Source organism: Cheilinus undulatus, linkage group 1, assembly GCF_018320785.1.
Source record: "Cheilinus undulatus linkage group 1, ASM1832078v1, whole genome shotgun sequence".
NCBI lineage: Eukaryota > Metazoa > Chordata > Actinopteri > Labriformes > Labridae > Cheilinus > Cheilinus undulatus.
In genome coordinates this window covers 51367567-51380081 of record NC_054865.1, presented here as the reverse complement: position 1 = coordinate 51380081, position 12515 = coordinate 51367567, and the positions used below count along the sequence as shown (strand labels likewise).

The 12515-nt window shown below is 38.9% G+C and overlaps 1 protein-coding gene across 3 annotated transcripts in view; it reads left to right on the top strand.

The window, feature by feature from the left end:
• The first annotated feature begins 11056 nt into the window (after positions 1–11056).
• The window catches only part of znf609b (zinc finger protein 609b), a 146135-nt gene continuing 144676 nt past the window's right edge, over positions 11057–12515 (top strand). For 2 of the 3 annotated variants that reach the window (XM_041785299.1, XM_041785284.1), the window contains exon 1: positions 11057–11476. The gene's annotated coding sequence lies outside the window, so the exon portion shown is untranslated. The remainder of the gene's footprint in view (positions 11477–12515) is intronic. The other variant, XM_041785291.1, reaches the window with a different exon arrangement.

Sequence of the window (12515 nt, the reverse complement as noted above, 5' to 3'; positions counted from 1 at the left end):
TAGTTATGTAGCTTTGTTTTCTTTGTAGCTTACACAGCTAACAGAGCTAATATAGATGTGTAAGAATTTTAGAATGTATCTAAAGCTAATGCAGCTACGTACGTAAGCTAGTGTTAGCTTTGCAGCTTCATTAGTATAGATATTCATGAGCTTTATGATGATTTAGCTTTAGCTTCATTAGTTATGTAGCTTTGTTATCGTTGTAGCTTACACAGCTAGCCCAGCTATGTTTTCTGTTAGAAATATTCCCAATCCCATCCACTTAATTTAAAAAGCACATTAAAAAAAAAATAAAAATAAAGTTTACAAAACTGATGCACAGTAAAATCACAGAACTCGAACACAAACATGGCAGGAATGAAAACATTAGGAAGAAGATATAAAAGGAAATCGGAACACCATAAAATCAATAAAAAGAATAAAAACATAATGAAAACAAATAAAAGCTGTAAAAACACAAAGATTAAGAAAATAAAAGACATAAAAGGACAGATTCCTCAACTCTTTTCACTGAGGATGAGCTTTTTCCTGCTAGCACACTGCTTACTCTGCTATATTAAATGTTTTGTAATCAGGTTTTACAGGTCAGGTTTTTAACTCTTTACTTGGTATATTAACCTACCTTAACCTAACTGAAAGTTTAATCCAATTTTATTTTGAAAGTTTTAGCATGTATAGCTGTTCTGATGGATACGGTTTGGCACAGTAACAGTTCTAAGAGGGGGTGTCTGGGAGCTACGGTCTTCAGCCAGACCCCTCTCAGAAATGACAACTTTTTCCATACACAGAGGAGGAAGTCTTGCCTGGAGGTCATTCTGTACTAACCACTGGCTTAACCGGAATTACAAAGAATTTTACATCCATTGCCACATGCACCATCTGTCAAATGTGAATGTAATGATGCCAGAAATGCAGAAACTTTTACTTTTTTGTTTTTGTATTGATTTTCCCTGAAAATGTGTGTATTATTTGGTTACCTTTAATTACATGGAAAGATATTTTTCCCTTGCAAAATCTCTGATCAGGCCACAGATATTCATGTCATTGTAGAACGTACAATGAAATTGTTTTTGCAGTTCCATTTAGATATCTTGTGTTCACTAATGCATCTGGCAGTGTCATTAGCTTAATTGCAAATATACTTGCTTGTAAACCACGCATGTTACTGGTGGGCACCACTAGAATGTAAATGAGAGCGCTCAGACCAAACAAACAACCTGATGTGTGGGATGTAAACTACAAACATGGCAACATTTGAGCAAGTAATTATGTTAATTTTGTGATAACAATAATCCACAGATACATCAAGTCAGCTCAGACTGATGACCGGTGGTAAGAACATGCTGCCTGCAATCAGTTTCTTGAGCTTTTTCTTCCGTACTTGGATGTAGCAGTCCAGGTGTTTAGGTTTAATTAGTGACAGTGTTAACTGGTGACAATCAGCCAACTGCGATTGTAGATGTTATTATTACAGCAGCTGTTGAAAACAGGAGTCCTCGTGAATGTCTCTTTGCTTTTTCACGATTATGTCAAAACACCCTCCCACCCACCCATCAGATATGTATTTAATGAAAAACTAAACTAAAACAACAGATGCACTCAACTGAGAGTCACAGTTTACAGGGTCACTTGTTGAACTGAAACACCAATGATATGTTTTACTTGTTTTACAGATGTTTGTCCCTGTGCAGTGAAAATAACACATCAGATGGGGATAACTCTAACTCGGTTTATGTCTGTGTTTAAAAGTTTAAGTTGTTGTTGTTTCTGTGTATTATCACAGATCCTTTGTCTCTACACCACCTCTATCTGTCATGTGTATTCTGCATCTCATGTCTGGATCTCTATCATTTTTGAGGGAGTGCACAGTGGATCCAGATGATGCATGGCGGCTATGATGCACATGCATACACAGAGTAAGAGCAAGTATAAGTCCAGCCTTAGTTCTGTTAGTAAAACTAGCATGCTTTTGCTTATAGACATAAAAGTGGTGTCAGTCTTTCAACAATAAATCTCAGCAAGAAAACAATTACAGTTCCTGTAGCTGAAAAAATTCTTTTCACAGCTCACACTCTCAAGACGTCTTTTACATTTAAGACTTCTTCTGATTAGCACTCTGATTACCTGATGGAATACCTTAATTTGAGATCCAGTGTTTATAGAGCTGGTAAGCAGAGCAGATTTCCCTCCCTGCCTGTCTTTGTAGCCCCTACAGTGTGTCATGGCTCGTCACCTTTTGTTAGACCGGAGGTAAGGTGGGTGGGGGAGGCATCGCAGGAGGGGAAGCTCAGGAACATTTGAGGCTTTTATCCTTCAAGGCAAGTGAGTAAAACACAGCGAGAGAACCAAGCATGGTCGCTTGTTTGCCCTTGACAGGTGGGCAACAGTAAATTTTCTAAAAGGATCCTTTTCCAACAAATGAGTCAGATGAAAGGTGTAAATATCAATAAATCTGCACGCTGATAAGACCAAAGTGACTTTACAAAAGGATTTCTGGTTGACAATAAGCGGATTCGGGGTCCTCGAAGAGAGAGCAGATGCATAAATTCAATTAAAAATGGATTTCCTATCACAAATGGCTTTCACTTGCAGCCATTTCTAAAGATCCACTGATAAGGGATCAATACAGTCCCTGACCCCTGACCTTGTGAATGGGTTAGCCGCTGTAACAACACAAATATATCACAGGATGTTTGAGTTATTGCTGTGTCAAATTTTCCAAACAGAAAACCAAAGGAACACTCGATGAGACTCCTGTGTGCTCTAAAATAACGACTGTCCACAGAAAGCCCCCCCGCCCGGGCGTTTTCACAGCTTCCCTGAGCTTTTTAACACACATGACGACACACAGAAGACATCAGATGAGAGTTTGTCTCCAAGGCGTCTCCTGTCACGAGGGCTAAATCTGTGAACACAGTGATTTGTCAAGCTTTAGTCTCTTGAATATGTAAAGTAGTCCCTTCCAGGCTTCTGTTTTCTTAGGAAGCAGGCGCTGTAACAGATACATAACATGATTACTCTGGATTAACTATTAGCATACTGCTATATGATAGACGATAAATGCAAACCCTTTTTTTGCTACAGGCTTACATAACGTTTTTAGTCTGCTGAAATGTAAAGATGTGACAGATGGGAAGGTGTTTGATAACTGGTGAAATATGGAGGATAAGCAAAGATAAAATCATCCTACAGGCAATGAATCTCTCTAGACAAGCTAGATTCAAGGAAGTCTCATGACTGGAAGGATTTCAGTTTGACAAATTGGGCTAAAATCAAATTTGTCCCTAATTGGATGTATCAAGAAAACATTAAGAACATCAAGAGAGGAAAAAAATGCTGCTACATTCATCCTTGATCTAATTTTTATCCGACAAGGGAAATAAATCATGTGTTGAAAAGAGAAATTAATCCATCAACACGATCTGTAAATCCCCTGATTTTTCTCCTTCCTTTAATTTAGCCTTGTTGTGAAGTATTCGTATCACATGTTTAGCCTGAGACTGGTCAAGAAACCACAGCTGTCTTAAGACTTGGCTTTAGCATAATCTCCTCAGCTGAATCTACACAGTTGTGCTGGTGTTTTATTATCGATTCACTTATCCTGCGTCATGTTCAAAGGAAATGTATTTCTATGCTGCATGACTCCCATCCATTAAGCACTAATGGTGGATAACATTTGATAGTGTTTGCATGCTTCTAACTGTACAATCCAACCACAGGGTAAAGACACAAACATCAAACTCCTCTATTGGTCGGCGTAAATATCCTGTAATTGGAGTATAGTCATTTAGAACTGCTCCTTCATTCATCCAGTCTTTAGTTTATGTACCATGCACACTCAGTGCTTTAGTCAATAATGAGTAATAGGGTCTGATTTTAGATGCTTGCTCATTTTCATCCTTCTGTGGAGTCTCTCATCAGTATTTTGCATTCTTAATTCAGAATTAATAAAAAAATACATCTGCAGGCAACATAAGTCTGTTTGTGCTCCATTTGTGGAGTAATGAACTCAGAATTAGGACACTTGTATAAAACAGAGGAAGATTAATACTGATGGGTAACGCAGCACTGGACAGGGATGAAAACTTGGCCCTGGCATGTTTTTATTTGGACCAGCCTTTTACCACTGATTGGACGTGGCACAGCTGCGTCTCTTTTTTCCCTTTGCAGTTCAGTTTATAAAGACTTAAGTGATGTAGGCCACTTTTAAAGGGATACTTCAACATTTTGGCAAATTTGCCCATTGCCATAATTCGTATAGTCTTAGTAATAGTTTCGTTTCCGTTAGTTGTCAGTGCAAGCTAGATCTGGGGGGACCGTTAAACCAGCTGCACAGCTAACGCTATGGAAGCAGACGGAATTTTTTGCTTTCCCTCATCAAACTCATCAAATGCACAATCCAACGACTGCAAAAAGCTCTCGAGGACGAGTTGTGACCTGCACATTCACCACGCTATGAAATAATAACGTATCATTTTGTAGCATTACGGCACATGAAGCAAATACTCTGAACTATTTCTTGGGTAAAACACTGGGCGGAGTGACACAGCACAGCAGCCGTGTCTGGAGTGTAGTTTCGGCTTTGCATTTAGCTTTAAAACATCTCCGTATCGTAATGTTCCATGATTATTTCATAGCGTGGTGAATGTACAGGTCACAACTTGTCCATGAGAGCATTTTGGAGTTGTTGGATTGTGTATTTGATGAGTTTGATGAGGGAAAGCAAAAAAAACGTCTGCTTACATAGCTGTGCAGCTGGTATATCGGTCCCCCCAGATCTAGAAACAGCTTGCACTGACAACTAACGGAAATAAACTTATTACTAAGACTATAGGAATTATGGCAACGGGCAAATTTGCCAAAATGTTGAAGTATCCCTTTAGGGAAAATGTCTGCCATTAATGTTTTTTTTTTTTTTTTTATTTGTTTGTTTGTTTTTTTTGGATGGATGATTATAACAACTTGAGTTTTGTTTTAGTAAAGGGACAAGCAGATTTGTCTGCAAAGCCTGAAAGAAGAGGCATGGCATACTGTACTGCACCATAATCAAAAAGGATAGGAAGGAGTACAAACATAACCCCACTAGGCTCCAATCTATGTTTGTGCCTAATCAACAGACAACTCAGTGTAATTTGAGGAGAACAAGGTGGTAGCCATGGCTGGGGTTAAGTCATACTGGGAGCTAATAGCAATGTATGGCACTGGTGTAGCAGTTAGCCTGGATGTAGCTATGGTGTAGCAGCAATTTTATCAGGACTTCACCACATTTCTTCATACAATAAAGAGCAAAGAACAGCTCTGTAGGCTTTTCATGATATTAAAGGTGTTTTCAATCTTCTGCCAATCTGCTTTGGCATGAGTTTGTGATCACTGGAGTGGGCGGGCTGTAATGTAATTTTCTTTGAAAATAAAAAGCAAAGACATTTCAAAAGCAAAGACAAGAAAATGTGACAAGTTCATTTGTACAATGTCAGTTTATGAAGAGATTCTTTTTCCACTGTAGCATAGGTTTTTCTACCGTTGCCTACATCAGGTAAATTATACTGTAGATCAAAGCTGCAAGAATGAGCTAAATGTGTCAGTCTCAACTTGGAAGTTTCAAGATACCACTGCTATTCTGTACTTCTTGCAAGGAGGCAGCTCCATGAATGTGTGACGTCACATCAGTGTGATTTGGTTTTCTACCAACACCTGAGCTTCCTGCCCCGAGAATGCTGTCACAAGAACATGGCCCCCGTGGGATTATGGTCTGTTGGGTTATTGTATAAACAATTTGATGACTCATTGGAATCTTCAGTGAGTGCTGCTTACTTTATCTCTTCATGTGGTCTCCTCTTTGACACATAGTTACAGTGTGTTATTTCTTCTGTATTTGCCTTAGTGTTATTTTTTACTAGTGTCATTCGACAGAGATCTCTCATTCAAACATGTGTTAAGGAAAAAGTCTCTATTCAATGCTTTCAGGCTTTTTACAGTGTCTTTTATAGAGTAATGGAAAGATGATCACTCAGATGGAGCCAGCCTCTCCGTGATTCCACATGGCTGGCTGATTAGCTCTTCTCACTGATGGAAAACACATGGTGTCCACACAGCGAGCTCATTTCAGGTTTGGGTTGGTGCGACACTCGGCAGCTCTAGAGCACTTGGTCTGGAGCCTCGGAGGACGGTTGTCAACAAAAATGTGTCCCCTGCAGTCCCCCACTCGCTGCTGACTGTTATTTAGCTTCTCAATGGATGCTGGCTGCTCCCATGGGAGGCCATGAGTGTGCCTGCCAGCAGGAATGCATTGGAGGCAATAGAGGAAGATGGAGTATGGGATGGAGGATGGTGAGTAGCTGCTCCTGCTGCTGCTGCTGCTTTTCCCTCTGTGTGAAAATGAGTCCATTAATTCAGCCCCCTCCTCTCGCCTCTCCCCCGGCCCTCCCTGTGCCTGTTGTCTCTGTTTGTTAGCGAGATGATTCCTTCTGTCATGTCAAAGGCAACATTATCATATCCTTGTTGCCCAGGAAACCAGCACTGAGAGAGACAACGACTTAAAGCCTTTGTGGTGTTTGAAGCTGGTGTACATGAAAGGTTATCGGTGGAGCTGGGAGAGTTGGAAACCAAATGTTTCCAAGAGGGTATGATTGTTGGATTCGTTTCATTTTTTTTTTTTTTTTGGGCTAAATGAGAAATTCTCCCATGAATTCAGCTCAGTTAAATCAGAACATGGATTTGACAGTCACAAAGGTAACAAATCCAGTTTGCAGTGATGCCTGGAAATCCAGATTTGACCTATTTTTGTTTTCTTATGTGCAACAAAAAGATCAAAAGCATTAAAAGTGCTGACGTCTAAAGAAAATGTGTCCTTTGCACTGGGAGAAAGAAGTTGTACGCAGATGATATAGTTGTTTATCTGCAAATGAGTGCTAACTTTGTTCATTACAATCCACTCTAATAAAAATGTAATCACAGTGTTGACAGATTCATTGTTTGCTGTAGTATGTATTAGTCAGCACTAAAGCGTCTGTTGTAGTGCCCTCGTTGGTGTTTCTAAGCTATAAATATCAGTGTTATCAATGATTAACAGCCATTGGGTAGCTGGATATTGCTTTGGCATTGGTTAGTCCTACTACCTAACATTTTTTTGTTAGCTCTTTATACTTAACCAGAAAGACCCTCAATGCACGACTCAAGTACTGGATTAAGCTCAAAACGTTATTTCCAGCAGTTGCTTTTCCTGGTCTTTCTTCCTGCAACACCGCCATTTTTAAAGGTTTTGTGGAGCGGTGCAAATGTTTCAACGATGGATCAAGTCGAAGAGAGAATAATCGAGTTGCCTCTGTCGCCATTGTTTACTGTGACCGGAAGATAAACAAGGATTTGGATGTGACCTCTCTGAAACCACACACACACACACACACACACAGCAACACCCACACCCACCTAGCGGCATGGCGGTGAATTGCAGAGCAACGCGTTCCCTCGACGCGACGAATGTCTAACAAAAATTATATTTAAGTCTAGTTTTAGTCATCTTGATAAAAACTAAATTTAGTTTTAGTCAGTTTTAGTCATCACAGATCTGTGTTTGTTCGTTTTAGTCTAGTTTTTGTCATGGAAAAAAAGGCTGTCGACCAACATTTTCAGTCATAGTTTTAGTTGGCAAAATTAACACTGACTGGATTGGTGTTTAAAAAAGCCAATTTTGTCACTCATTTAAGTTTATAAAAGCAGAGCAGAGCATTTATTAATGAATAACCCACATGTTTAACACCGTTATTAATAGAGACATCAGCTTAGAGGTTTATTATACACAGCATACTGAAACATTCCTAATCATTTTCATTATTGATATATTAAAGACATAAATGATCACAACCCAGTGGCCATTTTTCCCGCTTTAAATGATTTAAGCTCCACTGTGATTTGTCCACAGGAAATCAGCTCAGAAGAGTTGAATCCTGAAATAACAAAAATGCAGGCTTAGTGTTTTATAATTCAGCCTCATCATCTGCATACAGGGGGGTGACAGGGATCAGAGTGGAAAACTGCTGTTCTCATTCTCAAATGCAACTCCCTGAGGTAAATTCATGAAATTTTCAGGAGTTTTGTGCAAGTGTGGCAAAGGCTTTCTCTGTTATGCCTGTAGAAAATTATGATTCTTTGACCTCCTACTACAGAAAAGATATCATTTAACAAATATAAATATACTGCCTTTTATAAACAAAGAACAGGAATTGACTAATTGTGATTTCACAACTACACCTCAGGCTAACAGAAAAACATCAATGGAAATACTTATTTGACACCTTTTTTTGTCTATTTACTTACTTCTTAGGCAGAAAATATTTTGACCTTTTAATTCATGCTGAAGTTTTTCTTGTATGCATGGGTGATTTAATTCTTGTTCCATCTCCACAACACCTCAGACAATAGCTGCATATCTATTCTTATCTTTAAAACACTAGAATATGCAGTCGAGACAGTTCAAAAGCATTACATCTTATACATAAAATGATACAGGAAGAAGGCTGTCTTGGCAGTTTCTCATTAACGCTCTACTTTGATTTTAATCCCATTTATTGGTATAGCACCTTTAAAAAACGATGTTAAAAATGCTTTGATAATAAGCAGAATCATAAATCAGACAAAGCATCCATCATAACACAACACAAGCAGAAGAACACAACAAGAAAGACAAAACCCCAACGTTTAACCAACATTGTAACTCAACATCGTAATAACCCAGGAGACACGATAAAAACTCAAGAACAAATTATCTTAAAAGTACATTTTAAAAAACTGAATAAAAATGAATAAAGTAAAATAAAAACCCAGAATAGCCTATTAATTCAGTGTGTTTCATAACCATCTAATAAACTCCTACAAGCTTTAAAAAGAATAAAATTGCAACTCATATGCTAAATAAGGATGTGTGATATTGAATTTTTGCTAATATCTTACACGCTGATATTCACAAAATAATTTTAAGTATTGATAGCGATATTTAAATGTAGTTCAGACCTAAAACTTTAGTCATTAAAATACAATTTAAAGTTTGGGGATGAACAAATGACGACATTTCAGTCCTTAGAACACACTTTAAAGTGTAAGAAATGATGATAAATTCAGAAAAAGACTCAGCTGACATACATCTGTTGGTCCAGCCCAATATTTACAGCAGATGTAAGCAGATTTGTTTGGACAAAATATTTGCTGGAGTAAATATTGGCAGGTCTGAAAATTTCTGCTGATATGGATAACTCACTTTAAACTAATGTCTGCTGATACTGATAACTCACTTTAAACTAATGTCTGCTGATACTGATAACTCACTTTAAACTAATGTCTGCTGATACTGATATGAAATTTATAAGACCATGCATCCCAAGCTTTACAGATTTGGGAGTACATCTATGTGCACAATTAAAGCTGGGAGCTAGTTTTCGTAACAGCAGTGCAATGTAAACAATAACCATAAAACTTTGGATAGACTTTTTTAGTCAGTGAAATGACCCTGCCTTTATTTGAGAAAGGAATAAGAGACAGGCCTTTCCTATTGTAACAAAATCCAGGAAGATAAAAATAGTTAATTTATACCAAAAATATTGAACCGAATAAAATTAAGGATATTTAAGAAAAATATTGAATTAAGATAAAAATTTGATGTGAAATTGTTTTGCAGTCTGTCAGTCCCAGGCTGATCTTTAACAAAAGTGGAGCCAGAAGTGTCTGATATGGGGCGACCCATACTTAGGCAAGCAATTTTAATGTGGATTTAGACTTAAAACACCAACAAATTATACATCATTTAGGTGAAAATGACACATTTCCCTCTTTTAAAAATGCATCCTTTACAGCTAACATAATTTATTACCTCTGTCACAGAGGTTATGTGATCGGGTGGGTTTGTTTGTTTGTTCAGTTGTTGACTTCCAGTCATCCGGTGAGACCATGGGTGCTTCTGTTGACACCCGTAGCGAAGCCAGTGCTTTGCCTCACCATGTTTCCAGCCCACCAGGGAAGGAGTAATGGGCGAATACTGTGGTTGGGGGGCACATCGGGACAGATCCAGGAATGTTTATACAGGTTTCTTCACTATTGGGAGATAGGGCTAATGGTGGAGGTCTGCGCTCTCCGAGTGCTTTTCTAGTTATAAATGCTATATTTTTAAAGTGTGCTCATCATTCTAAAAAACTAATACACTGTACTGAAGATCAAAAATGTCACTTCTGCCAAAATAATGCAAAAACGGTTTATTTCTTTTTATTATTTTCACAACATGAATAGCGTATGAATTTAGAGAAAATGTTTACAACTGGCGCATTTCATTTAAAAAAAAGAGCATAAAAAGCAAAATGTTGTTTTAGATATGCTATCGAAAACACATAAAATTTGAGAATTTAATATAATAGATAAAATATAAAAAGGTTGATTTTATTCCGTTTGCCTACAAGAATTATATTTCCATGTATATTTGTACACTGTACATTATTTTCTTTTCAATTTATGGATGAAATACACAAGTCTAAAAGATTTGGGGTCTTTAAAAAACAATTGGGGCTTAAGCCCTGCAATCCACCCCCTTGCTCCGCCTATTTTGTTGTGCACCAACTTTTTTTTCTTTTTTGGACAGATTTTGAAATGTATCTTTCTTTTAGTTGCCCTGCTGCCTTTTCTCTTTTAACCATTAAATTTAGGATATGAAATTCATTTATATTCGTCAAAGCATGCGGCAACTCCAGGCTAGTGAAGGGAGCTTGGTTTATAAATTGATAAGAGTTAACTTGAGGCATTATGGTACTTTAAAATCACAAGCCTTATTAAGTCCTAACATTTGTGTAATAGGTTAGGGTTTTATAGAGATCTGCAGGTGTAAATAGGTGGTAATTAGACATGAATGTGTGCTGGTTGGTTTTCCTTGTCAACAACAAACACATCAAATCACGGTCCGCTCAGTGTGGTTAATCCAGTCCGTAGCTTTAGCCCGGACTCCCCGGACTGTGACAGTTCAATCCGACTGGAACGCCTCATCCTGGATTTCCTCCCCGCTCCCGCTGCTGCTGGTTGGCTACATTGTATCAGTTCCCACACGAAGAACCACCGCGGTGCACATCCAGAAACGGTGAATTACGGAGGAATTAACCTGGATGGAACGGTACTCGCTGTGGGATTAACTGTCGGAAGGTCGCGGGAAGGGAACGGACTTGTGTCGGGCTTGAGACGGCACCGAGAAAATGCCCTCCGGACTGGGTTGTTTTCGATGTGGACGGTATCTCCAAGTGTGATGGCAGAAGTCCAGTGAATCGCTGGCCTCCCCTCCTCTCTTGTGTTGGATGTCTTGGGGAGTGCGCTGCCACTGGTTTCTGGTGCTTCAGATTTTTTAGAGCTTTTATTGTGTATCAACCTCATCATAGTCTGATTTGTTCTTTTTATGGAGTGCACACCACCATGGACAGAGCGGGGTTTGGAATAGGAGTGGCTAGTTAAGTAGGTAAGTTACTGCATATTTCTACCCACTCTCTCATTGTTGATAGTGCTACGACTCGTTAGCCATTTAACGTTAGCCTTGCGTGCAAAGAGAGCTGGCTAGCTTTACACCATACAGCCAACACAGCATGCAGCAGCAAGCTAGCCAAGCCTGACTGCACTCTGAGCTCATTGTTTCACCCTGCCAGCTAGCGTACTAGTCCCATTAGCTCATTACAACAGGCTATGTTAGCCCTGTAAGCTATTTGAAGTTCAAGCAAGGTGTATTGGTAAACTGCTAACTTATTCTGCTCGTAGGTAAAGCACCACTACTAGCTAACGACAACTAACTGGAGTCAACGGTTGTGAACGGTCAGCGCGAGGACGGTTTAATGTGCCATTTAGAAAGAAAAACCCTGTCGTATAAGCTGATTAAATAGACCTTTTAAAGATAAATGTATGTCATGAATTTCTGTAGAAAAACATGACTTTGAAGGAGTTGAAGCTGCAGATTCCACCAGTGTAGTATACAGTGTTTCCCAAGCTGTGTACCGGGGACCCCAGGGCGACCGTGAGCGTGTTTTTGTGGATCTGCAGGAAGCAAAGGTGTTTTTCAGTAACCTCTCACGTTCTAGGTTTCGACTGAAAGTGAGAGTATATTGGATTCCCATCTGACTGTTTGAACTGTGTGTTTCACTTCCGTTCCTGCTGCCACTTTGACAACAACTTTAAAACAAGTTATGTCTGGCAGAGCAAAGTCTTCTCCAGAGGAAGCAAAGGGGACAGGATCTTATAAAATGGTTCATTGTGGTCAAATAAAACTTTAAGAGAGGGCTGTTTGCAGGAAAAATTAGGAAAATTCACTCCATATTCTTTTTGTTGGCTTGTGTTGTTGGGGTTGTGTCATCTCTGTAAAGTGAGTCATTCAATTAAAGCAGAGTTGTCTTTTACAAGACCACTATGGGTAAAGCCTGCGGTCTGTGCTGCTCCTTCGAGTATGACAACACCAAATTAAAGACTGGCCAAGTAGTCCGTAGCCAGAGACTCAGCTTTAATAGAATAGC